We start from the raw sequence: 22,885 nt of genomic DNA on the forward strand, positions 1-22,885 counted from the left end.
TGTAGATGTTGGCCAACTGCTAACAGCAGAGAGGGGGAAGGGGTGGACCTTATGCTTCACTGTTGTTTGAAAAGCCATTATGGTCTTTGGAAAGTGGTAGTGAACTTTTTTCTTTCCTTCCCCACGCGCTGTCTATGATTTCAGTGCTTTCCCTGCCCGCCTCCCCACTGCCACAAGCACCACCTTCAATGTGGGAGATCACACGCCACTAACAAGATGCACTCTCCCCTTGGCCAACGTATAATATCACCACTTCGTGTATTTATCCAACTTGTTCGTGTTCAGTCACTTTGGTACGTCAGTGTCAATACTGTCCATTTTCAGTAGCAAACTTCTAGAAGGCTGAAAGTACACCTCATTTAATTTGCTTTGTGCCATGAAACACTACACTGAACTGTGGATTTATTAAATGCTTGTAGATCTTGATTCTAAGCTTCCAAGTTGGGAGGTCTTAAACGTGTTCTCAGTACTTCTGGAATGAGATGCATCTTGAGTAAATTTTCCTCTTGTTGATAACACATCAGGTCCTCTGCATTGGTAGATCCTCAGAGTCATGGGATAGAATCCAGAGTTTGGTTGCACATAATGTTTTAGGTTCCACCTTATGTTTCACCTCCTTGGTTGAAAATGCAATGATCCCAGCTTCTAATTCTGTCAGCAGGTTAGGGCCAAAGCACAGATAATATGCCATACCACACCCTTCTGTTCATATAAGTGCGGTTGACTGTATAATTCCCTGTGTCTTATGGTTATTATTTCAACAGATTCTTTTTTTTTTTTAATTAATTAATTTATTTATTTTTGGCTGTGTTAGGTCTTCGTTTCTGTGCAAGGGCTTTCTCTAGTTGTGGCAAGCGGGGGCCACTCTTCATCGTGGTACGCGGGCCTCTCACTGTCGCGGCCTCTCTTGTTGCGGAGCACAGGCTCCAGATGCGCAGGCTCAGTTGTTGTGGCTCACGGGCCTAGTTGCTCTGCGGCATGTGGGATCTTCCCAGACCAGGGCTCGAACCCGTGTCCCCTGCATTGACAGGCAGATTCTCAACCACTGGGCCACCAGGGAAGCCCTTCAACAGATTCTTGACTCCAGACTGCTGAGACTTGGAGGTAGTTCTCTAAAGGGCCAAGGATTGCTCACTGAAGGCCGGTGAGGTATGGCTGGGAAGAACCTATAAGGACTACTGTGTCATGAGCAGAACCACATGCCTCTGTGGGTGCCAGTAGCTCCTGGGAAGTTCTGGTTAGTTTATACCTAAGTGTATAACAAGCAGGATTGGCGCTTGGAAAACTGCAGCTCCAAACATTCTCTGATTGTACCTCAGCCCAACTATGCCATACGGAGAAGAGTCCAGTGTGGCAAAGTGTTGAGAGTCCCCAGTCTAGGGGGCCCAAGGGGAGCCCCAGTGCCATCCCTGATCTCACATCCCTGGCTTGTGACAGAGGTTGTATCTCCAGGGGATGAAATATCCCAGCCTCCACTGCCACAGCAATGCGCCCACGCGTTTGAGGTACAGCACTGTCACTGTGGGAGGAGTCTTGCTTGTGCTCCCCACCAGGACACTCAGCTGGGCTCTTGGTGCCTCCTGGATGAGCTAGAACATGCAGAAATGATCCACTAAAGAGGGTGATGTTGGTGAGGCTGGAGACAGAGGGGTAATGGATGGAAGGGGATCAACAAAGAGTTGGTGGGGGACACGATCTGATACCTGATCGTGTCAGGTATAGAAGGAGCCCTTGTATTAGTTTCCTGTGGGTGCTGTAACAAATGACCATGTACTGGGTGGCTTCAAACAACAGAAAATTTCCTCTCACAGTTCTGGAGGCCAGAAGTCTTGAAATTCAGGTGTCAGCTCAGGAAGACTCTGTTCCCTGCCTCTTTCCGAGCTTCTGGTGGCTGCCAGCAACCCTTGTCTTTCCTTGGCTTGTAAACCCATCAGTACAATTTCTGCCTTCATCTTCACACAACATTATCCTCTGTGTGTCTTTACATGGCCTTCTCTTATAAGGACACTTGTCACTGGATTTAGGTCGCACCATAATCCAAGATGATCTCATCTCAAAATCCTTAATTACATCTGCAAAGACCCTTTTTCCATATAAGGTCACATTCCCAGGCTCCAGATGGACATACTTTGGGGGCTACCGTTCAACCCACTGTAGCCCTCAAAGGGATAAAAATTAGCAGTAACTCGGGGGGAGAAAGAACAGATGAGGAAGGTATTTGTAAGTTTGAATGACTACTAAAGGGTAGGCACAGTACTTTACATGTGTGATTTTAAACTGTCGCTTCAAGATGGGTGAAGATGACAGTGAAATTTTTATGTGAAAAGCAGTTCAAAGACGTGGAGTGTCCTGAAAGTTTTCAGTAAAATTGGAGGCTGAGCCATCATCCGAGGTTGGAAGATTTGGGGATGGGAGGGAGAGTTGGAGAATATAGAAAAAGCCCAAACAGCCAGGAAAATATAGGATAATGTGTTAATAGATGGATAAAAAGTATTACAGAGAAATAGTGAGGCTCCTTTGGAATTTGTAAGTATTTTTAATGGGTCCCTTTAGCCCAGTTTTGTGACTTTGCTTGGTAGTACTTGTCACTTTGGAATGGAATATCTCACCTTTGTGACTTTGCTTGGTAGTACTTGTCACTTTGGAATGGAATATCTGACCTTGTGGTGAGAGTTGGTTTGAATAGTCAAATGAAGAAGACGTTCTAAGAGATTAAAAAAAGCATCAGTTGAATTAGCTGAAAGTAGGGTTCAGGCTGGATAGGGGAGTGAGCTGGAATTGGGATGACGGATAAGGCAAGGAAGGGCCTGAGCTTTTAGGGATGTGATGGGTGAACACAGTGGATATGGAGGAGGAGAGGCAAAGGTGAGAAGGCCCTGGAAAGAAGAAACCCAGGAGGTGGAGAGTTCTAAATGATGCTGAACAAGGTGGCTTCCTGTTGAATGGATCCACTCAACAGTAGAATAGAGATCAAGGACAATAATTCTTATATAAAGAATTCAAGAAAATGGAAGCCATAGTTCCCTTTTTGCCCTTGGTTCAAATTATGTATAAATGGTGTCGTCTAGAAAAATGACATGTCAGTATGTTGCACTTTTTAAAAATCTTGGATGAGTGTTCTGGGACCTCTGAGACCTTGCATTATGACCAGCTGGTTCAGTGGGGATAATATTTTGAACTAGTATTCAATTTACTTTCCCTTCCTTCTAATTCTTGTTGCTCTGGGAGTCTCCCCCATTGAGGCTGAGGATTCCATTACTTCAGGGGAAGGACAGAGTATGGCCTAAGACAAAGAAGACATTGTTCAGCTTTTGACTTCCAAAACAGGACCTTGAGGCATGTTTCAGAGACCAGAGTTAGCCCAGGCCTTCATTTAAGAGAGGCAGGCTTTGTTAGAAGCAAAGTGATTTGCGGATTCCGAGGAGCCAGATCTCAGAAGACGTGGCGTATATTGTACAGTCAGCCATGCAGGATGGGGAGGCTGCAGGAAGGAGGAAATGCCTTCCTGGGTTGGAGGATGGAGTTTGTAGAGATTTGGAGGAGGCTAGAGATAAGAAATGAATGGGTCACTGAGATGCCCCACTCCAGGTGGGCGGAGGAGAATCTGCCCGGAGAGAGCACTTGTACTCTGCCCCGCCCCCATCTGGATATCTGGAAGGAAGCCACATTGGAGTGGACCCTGCATTGGGGCGTATCTAGGCAGAAACAGCCCTGAGATGATATGCCTTCCCCTCATTTCCCAAAGCTTACATGTGATGGAGGAGAAATCCCAACAATCCTGCAGGCCCCCTAGGACAAATGTGGAGGTGCTGCGGGAGCTGGGCGGGAGAGCCTCCGGGTCAGGATGAAGAGGGCACAGAATGAACTGGGCCAGGCTGAAGACTGGCTGCAGATTTCCACCAATCACATCAGCAGAACCAGGCTAGCACCCAAAACAAAGGGATGAGACATCCCAGGGAGGCCAGTGAGGGCTTAGAGGACAGTGCCTGGACCAGGTCCTCGCCCCATCATGTGGTGGTCTGTAATCTTCCCCCTGGGGGAAGGAGGGAGAGGAAAAGGAACACAGCCCTTTTGAAAAGGAACACAGCCCTGAGAGGCAGTCTGAGATGAGCTCAATTTGACTAATTGCCCTGAAGCAACGAAAATTTTAAATCTGAAGAGCAAGTTATCTTGAAGTAGCAAGATTGTTTTTTCTACCATCAGCAGAAATGCAGTGGTCATGATCAAGTTGAATTCAACTATGGAGAAATGTATGCAGCTGAGTAGGAAGTGTATGTTTCAAACCTTCTACGTTGCATTTGAGCTGTATTTTAACAGGATGATGATGGTGACGATGGTGACGGTGATGGTGGCAAATTTGGTTACTTGTATTCCTATAATATGCTTTTTCCTTTGGGTAAATTGTGGCTTAGCCTACCTGTACTAGGTTCATTTTGGGCAAGAAGTGGGAAGATCTGTCCTCTCAAGGAGCAGAGTCGTCCACCAGATATTCCACAGTGTAGTGGGGAGCTTGGGCTTCCCATTGTTTAGTTGGCGGCACTTCCTCCCAGTGTCCTGGAAGGAAGGACCTCGGTTGCCATGGAGTCTCAGGTCAATGGAAAGTATTAGAATTTCAGGCCTTTCTCTAATGAACTTAACTGGGATGCTGGAGACTAGAAGGTAATTCTTACAGGGTGTGATCCTTCAGTTCCATATTTTAAAGGTATCAGGGTGAATACTAGAAATTACCGTCTCTGACTGACTATAAGGAGAGAAGCACTTCATTTTTATTCAATCCTCATGTACTGAATAAAGCATGAGTTTATGAAGGGATTCATTTCCAAGTATAATTCATAAGTAGTTACCAGAACACTGAAATGAGAGAGGGGGAAAAAAACCAGTTAGCTCTTTTTGAATACATTTTATCTCCGACATTCATACGAGGATGATGTTGCATTTAAGAGGCTGTTTTAAAACCTGCTGTTTCTTGAAATGCCTAGTAATTTTGGAAGGGAAATCTTTCGTCTTGCTTTAAAAAGCATACGTTTGGTGGGGCGGAGTCAGGTGGAAAGTTGCCTGTTGAGATACTGCTTTTTGTATTTTCCTACTAGAAAATTACGGCGACACTTTGAACACCCCTTCTCAAAACATAAATACATCTCATATTTTCTCTCATCTGTTGGGGGAGCCAAGAGAGCGAGGGATAGGGGACCATAAAATTTTTTGAAAGGAGTCACTAAAATAATTTAAATTATAGAACTTAAAAAACCCGCTGATTTATTAACTGATATCATTTTCATAATATTTTTGACCTATGAAATAGTTTTATTCACAATCTTCTCAAAAATAAAATTCCTAAAACTTAAAAACATGTCCGTATACATTAGAGCAAAGAAATCTTTTTATACTGGTTATCTAAACAAGAAAAAGAACATAAGACGATAATTATTCTTGGTACATATTCACTCACTTTAGCCAGTTTTTCAGCCATATGTCTTTAATACTCATGTCACTGTTATTTTATAAAGAATGAATTGTTTTTAATTCTCATAGAGTTGCCTGCAATTTCCTTCAAAGTTGTGTTTTATAGTTAATATTTGAAGCTATTACTATCTTCAATTCGCATTTATGTATACATCACAATATTTTTAACTGAGAAAATAACTCTTTCTACAGATGCACGTAAGCTCAGAGCAAATTCTGCTAAATGGAGGCTTTTCTCAGAATAACTTTTTTTTCCACACCGAAATGTGTGAACATTTTAGCCCAGGTATTTTCACAAGTCTTTTACCCCCATTCAGGATTCTTATCTTCAATAAATAATTTTATAAGGCAAAACTCATGAAAATAAGTCCCCCTATGGTCCTTTTGAATGCTTTATCAATTTAGGTGACACAAAATCATAGATCATTCATAATTTCACTCCATTGTGGTACAGAATATAAATGTATCCAATTAAAACCAGGAACATCATCAAAATATTGCCACAAGTTGAGATACTCCAAAATATCTGTAATACTGTTTCAGAATTAAATCTTGGACACTGCATTATCTAATGTGTTTAGTGGCTTCCTTTGCTTTTGTTGGGATAAATTTTAACATCTTCCTATCCGCAAGCCTTGTTTTCAGTAACTGTACTTTGTTAAATGCTTTTTAAAAGCTGAAGTGTTTTGGCACTTCATTCACTACTTTGAGCGAAGATTTCCAACTGTTTTGCAACAGAACACACCCAGACTTCACAGGATTCATCCACATACCATCATGGCACACTTAGGTTGGCTTAGAGAGTCATTTCTCAAACATTTCTAAAACCTAGTTGATGATGACAGGCGGCAAATAGAAGGCGTGTACTACCGTGCTGAAGTGTTTTTTGTATTCACAAAGCACTTTATCACAAAAATTTCAGAGTTCCAGTTTTTCTGACTATTTATCAATTTCTACATTTATAGTTTATTTTGAATTGGTAGGATATAGCCACTTGTTTGAATGCAGTTATGAATTATGCGTATGCCACACCCATGTCAAATAACTTTCTGCTCCATAGATTTCTTGATTTAGTAAGGACAATTATTTATAGCATCACAAAATTTGTACTTGTATTCTGCAAAAACAAATAATTTCATCTCGTGTTAAACTTTTGACAGATTACAGTAGCAGTCACACTAGCATGAGGTGTTTCATCCGTGACAGAATGAACTTCCACCAGCTTCATTTTGATCCCAGGAAATAGATGGGGGAAAAAAAAATCAAACCGTAATTGAAATTAATTGATTCTTCTGTTTAAAACGCCTGTTAATACTAACATACAACTGGAATCATTTGTGTGGTTTTTTTCTTCTGCTAATGAAACACATTAAAGCTCTCACTTCACTTTTCCTATGTGCACAAAAACACCTGAACTTAAATATAAGCGGAATCAACATAGAATAGCAGTCATTTGATCTAAAGGAAAAGTCATGCTTCCTAGAGTGCTTTGTCCGTGAACCCTCCATAGCTGCCTGTGTTAAATTGTCATCCTTGGGCACAGTCTTGTTACAATAACTGTTAACATTTGAAGTACTTACTGATGCTTCTTTAGCAGATTGGACTTATATAGTGAATGATATCATTAAGGGTACCATGGTGAATAATACCAATGAACATTTTGTGCGAGCTAACATCATCAGCTTTCTTAAAAAAACAAAAATTCAGTAATTTTTCATTTAATTTGCATTTTTTTCTTTTTCAGTCCATTGCTGCTGAAGAGGATATTGCAAAGTAAAATAGAGTAACAATAGATAAATGACAAAAACACTGTAATGAGAGCATTCACACCATTCTTGAAAAGGTCTATTTCCTGCAAATATTTCACATACACCTAACCTGTAATTTTCTGTTTCCCGTGGACCCTTCTGACCAGTTTTGTGCATCTCAGGCCACAGTGTGGGTCAGTACATCCAGTGTCTGGCAGGGGCTCTACCAACTGAGAATGGGAGGAGTTAGCTGCCCCAGCTGCTCGTGTCCAAGTGCTCTTTATTTTATTGGTGAGCATCCTGCCTGTTTTCCTTGAAAGAGAGGTATTTACTGCAGCCAAGATTGGAAAAGGACAGGAAAGGAGATGGATTGTCATTGAGACTTAATCACACGTAAGGAAGAAAATTCTCTTCACTGTGCAGTTGTCTCATCACTGGTAGGCAAGACCATGGCTAAAGCCAATCTTGGTGCATTTTAATGCAACTCTTAATAACAGTCCTTGGTTTAAAAAATGAAACATCTGGACAGAAGCTTCATCTGACAGGCTGCTGGGACAATGGGTGTAATCTAGCGCTTTCACAGACAAGCCATGGCCTAAGGTCACCCTAGTTAGAGATCACATTTCTCCGACTGCTTTGTTACCGTCCTCTTTGGGCCAGGCTGCTCTGATAACACTACCGCTCTGCCCTCCTCTACTGTTGGCTCCAGTCCCACAGCTGAGCAAGCTTTTAAAAATCCACTGAGACCACATTGCTGGGTAACACCCCTCAGTGCCATCCTCTTGAGTTGGAATAAAGTCGAGCTCTTCACATGGCCCAGGAAGCCTCTTAAGCTCCCACCCGCCCAGCTGGCCCCGCTAGATTTTAAGCTTCCTGGTGCCATGTACCTTGCCTGTCTGTTTTCTTCCCCAGTGTGGTACATGAGAGATGCTCAGTGTATTTTCTCAAAGGAGTGAATATGATTTGAGTTGATGAAAGGAAAAAAGAGGGAGTGTCTTGCTAATCTTTGGGGATAAGGAATGCAAGTCTCAATCTCTGTGTCCTGAATATTATTTCTACCTCTGATAACAAAGTTGGACAGCAGAATGTATCACAGGACTAAATCATCCCCGTTAGCAGAGATGTTATGATGCCTACAAACTATCCTGATTCTGCAGTCTCCCATCCCCCTCCCGCCCCCTCCCTCCACCCAGGGAGGCAAGTGTGAATTCTAGTGAGTCTATTGTTTTCTCCAACATTAGGTTAGAGATTTTGTTTTGCGTATGCTTGGTGTCTGTAACAAGGAAAAGTGCTTCTCTGGTTGATTTGGGGGAAACAGGGCCATGTGACAGTGGTGGTGGAGGAATACTTTGAAGTCACGATTTTGAGATCTTGTGTTCTTACACAACTGCTTTCTGTTGGGTCTCTTTTTAAGACATGCTGCCGTTCAGTTTTATCATGAATGCCTTTCCAAGGACAGTAAATGGTTTTACGCACTATGACATCGTTTCCATGGCAACTAATGTATTTTAGCAAAGAGGGAGACTCTGCTAGAAGTAGGCTAAAAAGGACAAATACAGAAATGGCACAGTGTAAAATGTGGGACAATGTGTGTTGTAGTAAAGATTTTTTCTTTTTTTTCTGACTTCTTGTTTAGGAAAACCTGTATCACTAGATCTTGGCTTTTTAACTCTTACTAATAAAATTTTTACTGCACCCAACACTGTCTAGTATTTTGCTGACACAGTTCCTTTAGTTAGTACTTGGATTTTTTTTTTTTTTTTTTTTTTGCTTGCTTGTCTGTTTGCTTTAACATGTTGTTCATTCCATCAACGTACACACATTTGTAATTTCATCCATTTTTAAAACATGTTACCTTCACCTCGCGTTCCCCTGTGGCAGCCACCTCACATCCCTGCTGCCCTTAATGGCAGAGCCTCTTGAGAGGACTGTCTCCACTACTGGTCTCCACATAGCATTTGTTAAAAAAATCAAAGCCATTCCAAGCAAGCTTTCACCCCACCACTCGCTCCACTTACTCACCCCTCATCCCCTAAGACTATTACAATTTACCTCTTTTGTTTTTTTAGAAGCTATCATGTAGAAGTATACATTTCAAATAATTCTACAAAACATCAAGCCCCATGTGTGAGCATTTGTGTAAACCCTGGTTTTAAAAAAAAAAAAATGAAGAGATGGGGTTACCCTGCTTCGTGCATCTGAATGTACTTGGATTTTTTGTTATATGATAATAAAAACCTCTTCTGTGCTCTTAAATAAACCCCAAGTGGTGGGCAGATAGCAGTCAACTTCCTATTAACAGAAAGAGAAACCAAGGGGTAGCTCTTATGACTTATAAACATAGCAAACCAGTCTATGGGCTGTACGATACCCTCATTTATGTTTTGTTGGACCACATGGTGCATTTTAAAAATTTAAACCAACATTTAAAAATTGGGCACTTTTGTATAAAAACTGAGATTTCCAGCTTCTCTTGAAAAAACCAAAAAATTGGAAGGTCTGGCAAAACTGAGCCTGCCTTCCCTCATGATAACAGCCCTCCCAGGCAACGCTGCAGCTGTCCTCTTGGGATGGGGCAGGGCACTTCAGCTCACCCCAGCCCCGTCTCACCTGCTCCATTCATTTCTTTTACCTGCCCGGCCCCTGTGGGTTGTTTAATATGTGACTGTTGCTGTACCCTCTCCCTCTGCCCAATCTCACAGCAAATAAACAGCAGAGCTAGGACAGAACTTGGTTTCCAAGCCAACTGCTTCCTCCCTGGCTGTGGACCAAAATTCTGTGTTTTGGAGCGTAATTCATAGTGGTGAGAGGGATCATTGGGTGGTAGAGCCTACGCTTGTGCCTTACTGCTTGCAATAGACCCTGCAGTTAATTGTACTAGGTACGTTGTTCATACTTGAGGCGCCTCCCCTTCCTGTTTGTTTCTCTCAGAAGGTTATGTGTGCTGTCAGTTGTGACAGACAGGATGGCAGCGCTCCACTAGGGTTAACATTTATATGTGCATAGAAACACTGGCCAGAGGTAAAAGCTCCGTCATCACAGGGGTCCCAGAGTTTGCAGATTTTCAGTGAGGCGAATGAATATTTCTATAAAAGAAATAAGAATGAGGTAGTAGAACAAAGTGTATCCGACATTGGCCAAGGCCCATGATGTCTTCCTTATGTGGGAGACTCAAGGGTGTTCTCCAGCCACCTTTGCCGTCCTCCCCCAGACTAGCCCCTTTCCTTTGAATTCCTACGGGGTCCCCTTGATGTCAGGGTGCTGAAGATGCCCTTGGGCGTGGCATCGACTTGTTCCCAGGCTCTTCACTGCCCTGTGCCCCTCACCATTCTGAACGTGCACTTATCCTTGTGCCCTTACTAGGGGTGGGTAAGGTGGGAGAAGAGTGGCAGGTGCTGCCATCTCACACCTTTGCTGCCATCTCGAACCTTGTTAGAAGGTTCACGTGTGCAGGAAGACACGGGAGAATGAGCCCGTCTGGGGCCAGAATGAATGGCCAGAGGAAAAAACATTTTTTCCTGGGGAAACAGGGCCATGAGGAATACGCCACAACGGAAGGCCTTGTCTGAGCTGGGTCCCGTCCCGGGGCCTGCCCCAGCTGTGGGGCGCACAGCAGATCGTGGTGCCCTGCGTGTCTGTGTGCAGCTGTGGAGGCCCCGGGCGCCCACCGTGAGAGTGGGCCTGTTCCCGGGCCGCAGGCAGGGGGCCAGCAGCCCCCCCCCCCCACTTCGCCAGAGAACATTGAGGCGCTTCTGTGTGCACTCTGTATGTGTCTCAGCTTTCTTTGGAATTGTGGCAGAGTCTGGCCCTGCCTGGTCTTTTTTGTGCCTTGGATCCTAAGTTAAGAATAACCGAAGGAACACTGTCCCTGTTGACACGCTTGATACGGAAGCTGCTATCAAATGGCCATTTTATCCTCAGTCGTCACTGACATTACACCACGTACAGCTCTGAGTTCTCACTTGAGTTTTGATTGAATAGATCTGTGATCGTTGGAGTAGAAAGAAGCCATTCAGACATGAATATGTGGAGACGTGTCTAGTAACGTGCAGATGTTTTTTGGCAGGTCAATGAATATTTTAAGTCTTTTGCAAGTAGTAAAAAGGGTTGAACTGGGAATAGAGGAGACTCTGTGGCAGGAGAAAAGTATCCCTCATTTCTCTCTCAATCGTCCATTTCTTAAAATAATCAAACAGAAGCCTGAACCATGATTTAAATCTTGGATTCATCATGGCCCTTCCTTAAATCTCCACCTTATGCAAGACGTGATTATGATTGTAATGTATTGAATCATAGTGATTCTAATGTATTGAACGGTTTCCCAGTCACTTTTTTTTTTAAGTAGAAAGGAAACACTGGGTAATATTAAAAATAACAGCAGAATCTCCAGATTGGATCTTTGTCCTTTATTTGTAGCTAAAGACACAGGACTAAATTTAAAGAACAGGTCATCTTCTGGTTATGTGTGTATGTGTGCGTGGTGTGTGGGTGCACCCTGGGTTTCTACACCCCTTCCCCAGTACCCACTCTGCTCGTACGTGCAGGAGGCAGCGGGTCAGCCTGATTCAGCGCGGTTTCATTTCCTTCATTTCTGTTGGTCAGTTCTTCATTAGTCACCCTGCCACCGCCCCTCTCACCCCTTCACCCCTCCATCCTCAGAGGCGGCCCAAGTGCCTGTGGTGCAGCAGGCGCTGTACTCAGTGCCATCCTGGCCACAGATGAGATGGCATTCGAGCAGGAGAGGCAGGGAAACAGGTACTGCATGAAGTGCTGTAGGAACACACCGGAGATGAAATCCAGTTCTTCAGAGAAGTGGGACCAAAGGGAAACAGGAGCAGGAAAGTGATTCTGTCCTGAGCCCTGAAGGCCAATTAGGAGAAGATTCTGCTTAACCAGCACAGTGGGTGAGACTGGAATGACGATGCTTAGTCCAGTGCCAGGAATATGCTGGGGGCTGTATCTATTTTTCTGCCCTTTCCTGGGATAGAAGCGGGTTGAGGATATACTGATGGGTGCAGAAGTGTGCCCCTCACTGCCTGACTTCTGAGCTGGCGTATGCTGTCTCTCACCACCTGGCCTCTGCCTTAGCGCCCCACCTTTCTCCCACCAGCCTTCCACCGTCCTCAGCCACCCCCGTGCACTGCCAAGCGTCTTGCCATTCTCCGAACATGTGGCCAGGGCCCCTTTGCCGGGTCTGGTTATTCCTCTGCCGGCACTGTGCCGTCGCAAGTTATGTAGGTGGGAATGGGAGATCAGTGGGGACAGGGGGATGGCTCTATCAAGAGGGAGCTCAAAGTTGAGGGCTTCTCAGTGTTGTTCTTAGAGTTTTCTCTAAAAATAAAAATCTTTGTGTATTCCGCCAATGAGGGAGGACTTGAGCTGATCGAAAGAGTGGGGAGTGGTCCATTTTGGGTCCAGGCCTCGTCCTTCGGCTTCCATTCCTGCAGTCGATCACACATTTGCAGCATTTCTGGATCTGCCTTTTCCAGTGGGGAATCTGGGTCACTTCAGTCATGTTCTCAAACAAAACATCAGCACTGCTTCAGCAGGAAGAATAAAAGCATGGAACATGCCCTAATGCCCACAAGCCCACCATTGAATACATTTATATCGAAATAGTCAACTATTTAAAATATCTGTATAAATACATATGCATATCTATATTTGTAAACACACATACACGTACACACATATGGGGAGGGAGGTGTCTATCTTGCCTTAAGTGTTAGAATCTTAAACAGCCTTTATTTAAGAAAGATAGAACTGGTTTTAAAAACTAATGGCACTCTTCATTCCAAATGGGTTGCCACGTGAATTTTACTTTCAGGCAATTCTATTTCATCCATCCTTATCCTCTTTGAAACAATGGAGCTGGCGCCTAAAAATATCTCAGGCTGTGTGTGCTTGCTGGGAGTCTTTGAAGTTAACGCTGTGACATCCTTCTGGGTTCTGGCTGCAGGATGATACATATATGTATTGTCTTTGTTAATTAGCTCCATCTGTTTAGTAAGCCTGAAAAAGAAATTGGATGATGCCGCATATATGTACGTATGGATAAGATTCCTTGTGTAGTAGTGAGCCAGCAGCTACAAGCAGGTTTTCAGTTTTCCTTTTGGTACCGTGGAGTGAAGGCTCATTCTTTCAGAGCCTGTTGCTGAACTGGGGATCCTGTGTGGCTGCAGTTGCGCTGTGTGCATGGGAGAGGCGGAGTTTCCTCACTACCTTGGAAAAGGGTAATGATTCTCCAACTGCTCTTTCTGTGGCAGATGAAGGAATCTTTCACCTTGCATATTAGAACATTCCATTTTATAAATCAGAATGACAGCCTTCCTAAACCTCTTTCAAAGTGTTCAAGAATGGAAGTCAGACTTCTACTGTATAGACGTTCCCTTTGGTGAAAAGTTCTCGTAGTACTGACTTACTCTTTGCTGGTTATAGGGAGGCCAGTTGAAATTTCTGGACAGAGAGAATTCCCTTTTTATTTTTATTTTTTTACAGCTCAACAGTGTCTAGATCCCCAGTGGGTGAGCCAGAAGAAAAAGCATATATTGCCTGTTTGGTAGGACAAGACAGCATGTCTCAGAAGCAAGGAGGAGATGGGGGTTGTGGGTTGCTGAGGCACGGGCTGTGGCGACCTCCTTATAGCGTCCTCTCCCTCCAGCCTCCGTGCCGATCCTCTTGCGTGTCTGCAGTGAGTTCATGATTTGAATGCCCCTCTGCAGAAGACAATATATGAGTTTTTAATTCTCTTCCCCATGGTCATTTTTTCTTCCCTTCATTCTGAGTCATCTTTGATTAAACGAAACAAAGATGTGACTGTTAATTACTCAGTCTTTCAAACAGCGCAAAAATTCTCTTTTGTGTGTAGGGAGGGGGGGGTGGTTTTGATGGGGATGGTAATTTACGACGGGAGTATTTTAAACCATTGACCAGGAAGAAAGATGCTAAGAGTCATAGTGAAAACAAGTTTGAGTCTCTACTAAGATAGGAAAAATTGTTTCTGCTTTTTTTCTTCCAGATTTCTCAAACCTTTTACTTTCTGCCCTAACGTACTGCTGTCAACGTAATTCCATCCAGCCATTGTTATTGTTCCCTTTAGACACCTTATTAAAACTGAAGCTTTGTTCGAACAGCTAAAATCACAAATAATAAATGAGGTACCGTAATATTGGCAGGTTGTAGGCAGAGTGCATGAGCAAGCTGGAGGTCTGCCATCCTGCTCCTGGCACTTTAAAGATTCATGTAAAGTGGGCACGGGTGCCATCAGAGTCAGCATCAGCTGTGTCAGGGGCCTGACACAAGGTTCTAAGGTGATCTTGGGACTAGATTTCCATGGACAAGTTGTACAGGTTGGTGGGTTGGCAGACCTCCTGGAGAGGGGCACCCCAGCTGATGGGAAAACAGGGCCATCCCAAGAAGGCTGTTTTGGCAGTGAGGCTCACCCGCAGTCAGACAGGAAGTGGAGCAGATAGGGTCTGGGGACTAAGGGGAGATTTAAGCCAAGAGGTAAGTTGAACAAGACCTTGGAGACACATTTTCAATGTGTCCCAGCTATGGATGACTTGTAGGCACTCTGAAGAAGGGGTGTGTGTGTGTGTGTGTGTGTGTGTGTGTGTGTGTGTGTGTGTTCACACTCAAGACCTCCATCCCTATTTTTCCTGGCTCTGAAAAGTTAAGATCTCATGCTGGCTTCCTTTGGTGGTACGGGGCCAGGTCTTTGCAGTTGCAGGCAGGTGTTTGTGGCAACTGTGACTTCACAACAATTGTGTGAACAAGAAAAAAAATTGTGGGCAAATTGATTGTCTGCAGCAAATGAAAATTCTGTGGTGGTGCTTTGTGGGTGGTTTACAGGCAAAGAGTGCTCAGTTCTCTTCTGACGTCTATTTTTTTTTTTTTTTCTTCTACAGTTTTTTGAAGAAGCAGGATGCTGATCTAGACGTGGAAAAAGTAAGTTGGCAAGTTTTGTACTAAGAGCACGTGCCTTGTAAATTAGAAAGGGTTTTCCACTGGGACACAGGATTTTGTCCACTTTGAACTTGGAATTGTGACGCTGAGCCCATAGGTTTCTAAGAGAGAGGTTGAGCTGGAGATGGAGCTGGTATATGATATAGAAAGTCTTAGCTCACTTAGGTGAACCTGCTACTTTCCCCCTTCCCTTATTTGTAACACTCAATTTTGATAATTATGGGAACATATGTTTTAGCTCTAAGATATGTCTCCCCAGCCCAGAAATAGAACAGAACAGCTGTCCCGTGGCTGCTGAGCCTTCAGGGGCTGGTGAGGGATGGGCAGCCCTCTGGCTTCTGGTTAAGGGAGGTTCCCTGCAGTTCATTCATTGTTGGGTTTTCCTCTGCTCTCAGGTGGCTGCTGCTTACTGCTGCCCTAGTTGTACCTTCGAATTGCAGTCACTGTGTAACGGGTCATGCTTTCATTCACTTAACGTTGCTGCCCGCTGGGTGTTAGACACCTTGCTGGACTCTGCTGAGACCAAAATGAATGTGACGGATAATACACGGGTAATTATTATGCAATATGATAGAGCCGTGCAAGAAGAGCTCTGGAAGCTCAGGCTGAGGGCTGGGCATCCAGAGAAGCTGCTGGAGGGAGGGGATGTGTGAAGGAACCAGGGTTTTCATTCTTTCTGTGAATGCTGGCGAGTCTTCTCTGCCTGTGCTTCTCTTGTCTCCCAGGCACCTTGGGTTCCCAGGAAAGGCTGGACTTAACACAGGTCTCACCAGCCACCCAGAGGATCCCTTTCTGCCCCAGCCTCCATTGCCCAGTCACATCGCCTTGGGTGTAATTTTTCACTGGTTCCCTGGCCAGTCAGGGACTGCCACCTCATCATCCTAGAATGACCTGGTTGTTACTTCTTATTTTGGATTTATGGTGAGAGAGGTTCTTCTCCTGAACTGGAGCCATTCTGTCTGCAGACAGTGCACCTTTGTTTTAAGTTGAGGAAGTATACTATCTGAAACATCACTCGACACCAATTACGAGCAACCCCTCACCTTTGACCCCATGCAGCCCCCTAGCGATCTCCTCTCAGTCCTGGCCTTTTCAGCTCATACAAACCAAGGGGACTGGGAAATAAAAGGGCTCTAGTCAGGGCCAGCAGAAGGGAGCCTTTGTAGAACCCCCATGGGTTAGGTTTTGGCCATGGAAGCCAGGGGTCGACAGAGACTTCCCTATGGGGGTGAGTACTGTGGCCCTCTTGGGCCAGGCCAGGCCCCCAGCAGGAGGAGCCTCTGGGCGCCAGGAGCCACCCCAGGGTGGTATAGCACAGAACAGCAGAATGCCCTCGGGGCGGGGGTACCCAGGAAGTGCCTGGTGCTGTTCCAGGCTGCGGGGCTTGCCTGGCCTTGTGCAGCCCAGCGTGAATCCCACAGCCACTAGGTGGGGAGCTCCAGCTCATGGAGGAGGCATGTCTGTTTGTGTTCCAAGGACCCGGCAGACCAGAGGGCTTGGTAAGTGGGGTGGGGAGCCCCAAGTGGAATGGATTAAATGCTTGCTTCAGCTCTGCTGTTGACATGCTCTAAGATCTTAGGCAAGTCTGCTCTCCTTTCTGAGCCTCATTTTTCTCATCAGGAAAGTGGTCTCTTTTCCAGGACCAGTAAAAGTCTTCATTTTTTAACTTAAAAATGCAAAACATATTTTTTTCGTTTTCTGACTTGAGCCTTGAATCAAAAAAGAAAAGTGACTGTTGGCCACAGTCTAAAGAAAACTTAATAAGGCCCATTGCAGGCTGGGCGCTCCTTTCAGGTAGAGCCTGATCAGCTGTACCTCCAGGTACTACTCTGGCAGCAGTGAGTGTCTAACAGAGGAATGGATGTGACCGACCCTGTCATGTGGGTTGGGTGTTTGTAAGTACTGAGGGAAGTTAGAATAAAAGAAGCTAAGTGGGGGTTGGGAAATGCTTCTTGGGCTGCGTGAGTTTGGGCTTCCCTGAAGGGCTCTGCCTGTACCCTCTCAGACAAGGAGTTAATGACCTGAAAAACACTTAACCGCCCAAGGGGAGTTCACTATTTTAAAAGCTCTAATTCAAAAGCTCCAATTCCAGAATCTTGTTCTAATGCTCGGACAAGGCTGTTGAGTACAGATATACCAACTATTCTTTTTGCCTGTATTTATATATATATCTGCCAGGAAGAATCTAGTATGGGGTGCGCTTCCATTGTTTAAGTAAATGATACCTGTTAGCCAACCCAAGTGAAGAAAAATCACTGATGTCAGAGTGTGTTTTTTTCCCCGGTAGATTTTTGGGTTTTCTCTTTCAGTTGAACATTTCAGTTGAACTGTGAAAGGAAAATTAGCTTTGACATGTCAAAGCTCAAAGATAAATCAGCATACATTCTGTAATTATTAATTATTGTCTGTAGTTTATTGGACTTCCACTACATACTGAGTGTTTTTTATATGTGTCGCACTTAACCGTTACGACAATAATGTGAGGAGACCATGTCCCTTACCATGAGTTGCCCAAGGCACCATAGTAATAGCAAGCATTCTAGTCGTATCTGTCTGGTCCAGAGCCTTCTCTTTCTCATACCCCATCTTACCTTGGAATTGATATAATATTTGAGACAGTATATTTGTCTTACCTTTTTTTAAAAAGTTTTATGAGTAAGTAATAACAAATCAATATTACTTTCTAGAGAGGTCTTCCTTGACTCCCAATCTAGATGGGGTTGCTCTCCCACCATGCACTTCTTCAAAGCTATCATTGTTGTTGTATAGTTATTTGTACAATAGCCATCTAATATCTGTTTCCTGTTGGAATGTAAGCTTTGTCAGGTCTGAATCCTTCATGTGTTAAGCCTAGAGCCTGCACCTAGTAGGCCCTCTTAAGATGTTGAATGCTACATGACCAAATTGAGGGGTAATGAGACCCAATGAAAGCCACCTTGGTAGATAGAAAAGTAAACAACCTTATTGTGTACTCCAGAAATCATGTTCCTCTTCTCCATCTATGGGTTTTATTTGTGGAAATCATGCTTGTTAATAGCATCATATGGAGATAAGACAATCATTCCCTGGCTTTCTCCCCAAAAGTGCAAAGTTTCAAGCAGACAGACGAATAGATAATTCTTAAGAATGAAGTAATCTGGGAAGCAAAGCAAGTCTGAAGATTATCAAGGGAGGAGCAGTAAGAACACAAAGGAAACATTAAACAATTTTTTTCACAGAATCTTCTAGAATTATTGAGAGATACACTTCGAGTATGGTTTCCATAAATAACTGATTTAAATATATAAGGTGTATATTCTTATAAAAGTATATTTTATACTTTTATAAAATGTATATTTCTTCTAAAAGTGAAACCCATCCTCAACTGAATTTTAAAGAATATGTAGTTTTGTTTTTATGCCAGAAAAACAAAAATGTACTTTTTAAAATAAAAAGCTGATAAAATTGAGTCATCTTATTTAGTAATTTAAATCATGATTTAAATGAATTTGATTAAAATAACACCTCTTTGGTCATAACTACTCTCAAAGTTCTGAGGAGACAGGTTTGATTTTCGTGTACCCTACATGGCCTTTGTCTAGCATGATTAAAGTATTTTGGTGCCTGCCTCGAGAGAGACTCTTGTCATATCTGTAGTTTCAGTGAGACCAAGAATTCCTGTACTGCTATTCCAGCTGTTCACAGGGCTTAGATAGCTGCCTGCAGGCCACAAATATGGCCAAGATACTACTGTCTGTTTGATAGACACAGAGGCCACCTCAAGTAAAATTGTCATTCAGAAAGAAAAGTAAATTTAAAATTTCCTCCTGCTTTAGAGTTGTTTCCTTTCTCTCAGTGAATTCCTTGAAATGTGTTAGTCTGTATGTAAATGTAGAATGCACATAGAAGTTACTCCATTTTTCAGTCTTTCTTTTGTTTTACTAAGTCCCAAGAGAAATGATAAAAAATATCCTAGATTCTTATTGTGAGGCTAATAGACTTATGAAAAAAACCCACGTCTTTCTAAACAGTGAAGGGTTCAAAATTCAAGACTGCATTAGGCACTGAGCTTTAAAGTCGTGTGTATGTGATTCCTAACAGCTGGTTGGGAAGAGGAAAAAAGAATTCATATTTTCCTTTAGTGGGGGGAATACAGTTTCCAGGGGTCAGAGGATCAGCAGGGCTTATACGGAGTGTCCAAAGGCTTGAGAATGCTGGTCACTGGGAAGGCATGCAGCTGTGTCTCCAGGGGGAGCGTGTTGGGGGTTGGTGCTGGGTGCACCACCTCACTGCTCGCTCTAAGGAGGAGGAGAGAGAGTGAAGAGGAGGGACAGCATAAGCAGAACTCTGCTGTCTGTAGAAGCCCCTCTTCCTGAATGGAGGGGAGGGCGCAGCAGGTGCTTGTGGGTCCCTTAGGCCCTCTGAAACCCGTGCCTAGGGGCCTGTGGGATGCCAAGTTTAGCCCCAGGGCCCACAGGATGCCCAACGAGGTTCCATTCTCCACGCCCCCTGCCCCAAGCTCACACACATACTGACCCATTCTACTGGTGACTGGGCATCGGGAAAGACCAGCATCTGTCTCACTGAGTAAGGGCCAGGCTTCACACAGACTGCTTTCCTGGTGACTAGGGATCTAGAAAAGGGAATGGTTTTTGGTTGGGGGTGGGGGAGTGTGTGTGTTTAAGAGCGAGGAACTTGCACAGACTTCTGTTTTAGATTGAAGAGCAAACATTTTTAGTCCTGGATGAAAAATAGTTGTTATGCATCACCCATAATAACTGACCAACTTCTACATAAATCTCTGGATTGTAAAACTAAGCACTGCTGTCCAAGAAGAAAAAACATGCCCTCTGTCAGTTTGAATTTCCAGGATAATAAAAGATCCCTCTTCCTAGATATTATAAACCCAGGCAGATACTGATGGCAGTTGGAAGAGCTACAGGTAACAATATTACGTTGTCTAGTCCTGGATGCAGAACAGTTAATTCATCCTTTCCTCAAACATTAATGAACTCAGGTGGGCCAACCACTGTTTAGACCACATGGCATCTTATTCAGTTGTCCTAGTTTACATGTGAGGAAAACGAAGCTCAACAGAAATGAAATGATTTACCCAAGGACTTGAATCTAGGAAGCAGAAGATCTAAACTAGGTCTCGGTCTCTTTCCACTCCACATTGGAGGTTCTCTTGTACTGAGGTTCTCTTGAGCAGAAGACAGATGAATCATCATCAGCCTCCTGTCATCAAACTGGTAGTTTTATACGTACCTTTCAGTTTCTCTTCCCTGATTTTAAAAGGAATTTCTCCTTTATTTGTGGCTTTTAAAATAGTAATGATGTTTTTAGCAAGGAGACATTAGAAACTCAAAAGGGGAACCATTTCCTGAAACCTGACCTGGTGCCACCTGGTGGTCCCCTCAGTGACAGCGTGAGAGCGACTTACAGAGATGGTGGTGGTGGGAGTCTGGGGAGGCCTGCGGGACCCTCATTCTCTCTCCACAGCTGGTTCCTAGGCTGGGGGATCATGTCATTATATTGCTCACCTCAGTAGCATTCATCATTCTCCAAGAGCTGGATGTTGCCAGGCGAGGGTGGGGAGAAACACTGCCCACATAACAGTAGAGAATAAAGGCTAGCTCCGTCCTACTCCAGAGGCTTCCTCCTCCCATCTCTGCCATGAGATGCTGCATAATCTGTTCCACGGCAGCCAGGCCTGCTGGATGGAGCTTGGAGTCTTCTGCTTGTCTGCCCTGCTTAGATTTCTTGTCTGCTGAATTTGTGTGTGAAGGAGAGATTGCTGGTAAAATATGCATGCACAATGGCTTAAAAGATGCTTTTGTCACTGCCCCAAACACTTTTCAAAGCAGAGCTGCACTTGTTCTGAGTCTAGTATGGAATAGGCCATAAAGACACATAAAAATTCGAGCTTTTCCCTTAAAGGAGGCTATTACTGCCCACTTTGGGCCCATAACAACATTTTATTTAAGCAGAAAACCCTCCATATTAGTTTGCTGTGGCTGTCCTTCCTAAGAAATGACCACAAACTCGGTGTCTTAAAACAACAGAGATTTATTCTCTTGTGGTTTTGGAGTCAGAGTCCAATGTTAAGATGTCAGCAGAAATGCATCCCCGTCAGAGGCTTTGGGGGAGAATCGGTTGCTTGTCTCTCTCTTCCAGCCTTTGGTGACTCTAGGCGCTCTTTGATTTGTGGCCACATCTCTCCAATCCCTGCCTCTGCCTTCACGTTACCTTCTTCCCTGTGCATCTCTATCCCATCGCCCTCTGCATCCCTCTTGTAAGGATACCTGTGATGGCTTTGAGAGCCCACCGGCTAATCCAGGATCAGCTCTCCTCTGGACAGTCTTAACTTTATCATCTCACAGCATGCCATGTAAGATAATATTCACAGATTGCAGGGATTAGGAAGTGACTATTTTAGGGAGAGGTAGACGTTTTTCTGCCTCTCACGCCTTCTCTTGGGGAATTTCTGTATTTTTCATTTCCTGAAACATAAAGCCTGCTTCCACTTATTTTACAAGTTACTTGAGTGAATTTGATTTTCCTGGAAGGGGCCACTTGGAAGACCTAAGAACTGACCTTGTCTCCCAGGCCTCCAAACAGGCCAGGCCAGGCCTGTCTTCTTTTCAGATTGGGCTTAATGTAAGGGTGAAGAATTATGGGCTCTGAGAGCAGGGAGGGGCCTTTGAAATCAGATCCTCCAGTCTGAGGGGGAAACTGAGGTTAGAGAGAGGCAGGGTCACCGAGTCAGGAGTAGAGCGGGACCAGCATTTACTGCTTCAGCCCCTCTTCCACTGTGTTCCTGCAGATCTCCAAGCTGTCTCTCGTAATATAAGCCTTTAGGTCTTTCTTCATGTGAGAGCTCTTCACCTGAAAACGCCATCCCTGCAAATCCTCCTTTCCTAGGCCAATAGCCCTGGTTCTTACAAATATTCTTACATTACCTCATGTCAGGAATTCTGTTATTCTGGTCACTTTCTCCGGGATGCATTCCCTTTCAGAAGTCACTGTCTCTTTAAGAGCATGGCACTCAGACATGGACAATACTTCAGAGATGGCTCGGCCAGTGTAGAGTAAGGACTCTACACCTAAGACTATTAGGCCTGTGAGATGCACGTGTTTTCTGCATCATTAAATGAGGTACCAGTACAGACCAGGATCACGTCTCTCATTCAGCCTCTCTGTGGCACCTTCCGCTTGCATTGAGCTTGCATTCAATAAAAATCCTTAAGACCTTAAAATATGAATTGCTTTAAACCCATCCCCTTTGCCCCTGCCATGTAAAAGATCTGGGCTTCTGTCAGGAGCAGGGTGGGGTCAGCTGGGGATCCAGAATATAATCCAGACGGGAATCCAGAGAACAGACAGATCCGTGGCCTGGGGTACGCTCATGGGGACGTAAGGGCAGCAGGCTGTGACAGGAGGCAGTTAGCACAGTTTGGAAGGCATAGCCTCGGGGGAATCCTTCCAGAGGTGGCAGTCTAGATGGGCAGATGTTTGGCAGCAGAATCGTCTGGCTGAGCGGGTCGAGGGGCCAGATGAGAGGAGTGCTAGTGTATGGGGACAAGACCGCAGCCAGGACGCTGTAGAAGAGCTGGGTCCACAAGAATGAATTACAGGATCAACTGCTGAAAAGGGGTGGGGCCCAGGACAGGAGACTGAGCCCAAAGAGTAAAAGGCAGCCCCAGGTCTGAAGTCAGAGTCATAACATT

The 22,885-nt window shown here is 44.3% G+C and overlaps 1 protein-coding gene across 4 annotated transcripts in view; it reads left to right on the forward strand.

Moving 5' to 3' along the window:
• FYN (FYN proto-oncogene, Src family tyrosine kinase) overlaps nucleotides 1-22,885 on the forward strand; it is a 209,941-nt gene that overhangs the window by 10,698 nt on the left and 176,358 nt on the right. For all 4 annotated transcript variants that reach the window (XM_036871599.1, XM_036871600.1, XM_036871598.1 and 1 more), the window contains exon 2: nucleotides 15,119-15,158. The gene's annotated coding sequence lies outside the window, so the exon portion shown is untranslated. The remainder of the gene's footprint in view (nucleotides 1-15,118; nucleotides 15,159-22,885) is intronic.

The sequence above is a fragment of the Balaenoptera musculus genome, chromosome 12 (assembly GCF_009873245.2).
Source record: "Balaenoptera musculus isolate JJ_BM4_2016_0621 chromosome 12, mBalMus1.pri.v3, whole genome shotgun sequence".
Taxonomy (NCBI): Eukaryota; Metazoa; Chordata; class Mammalia; order Artiodactyla; family Balaenopteridae; genus Balaenoptera; species Balaenoptera musculus.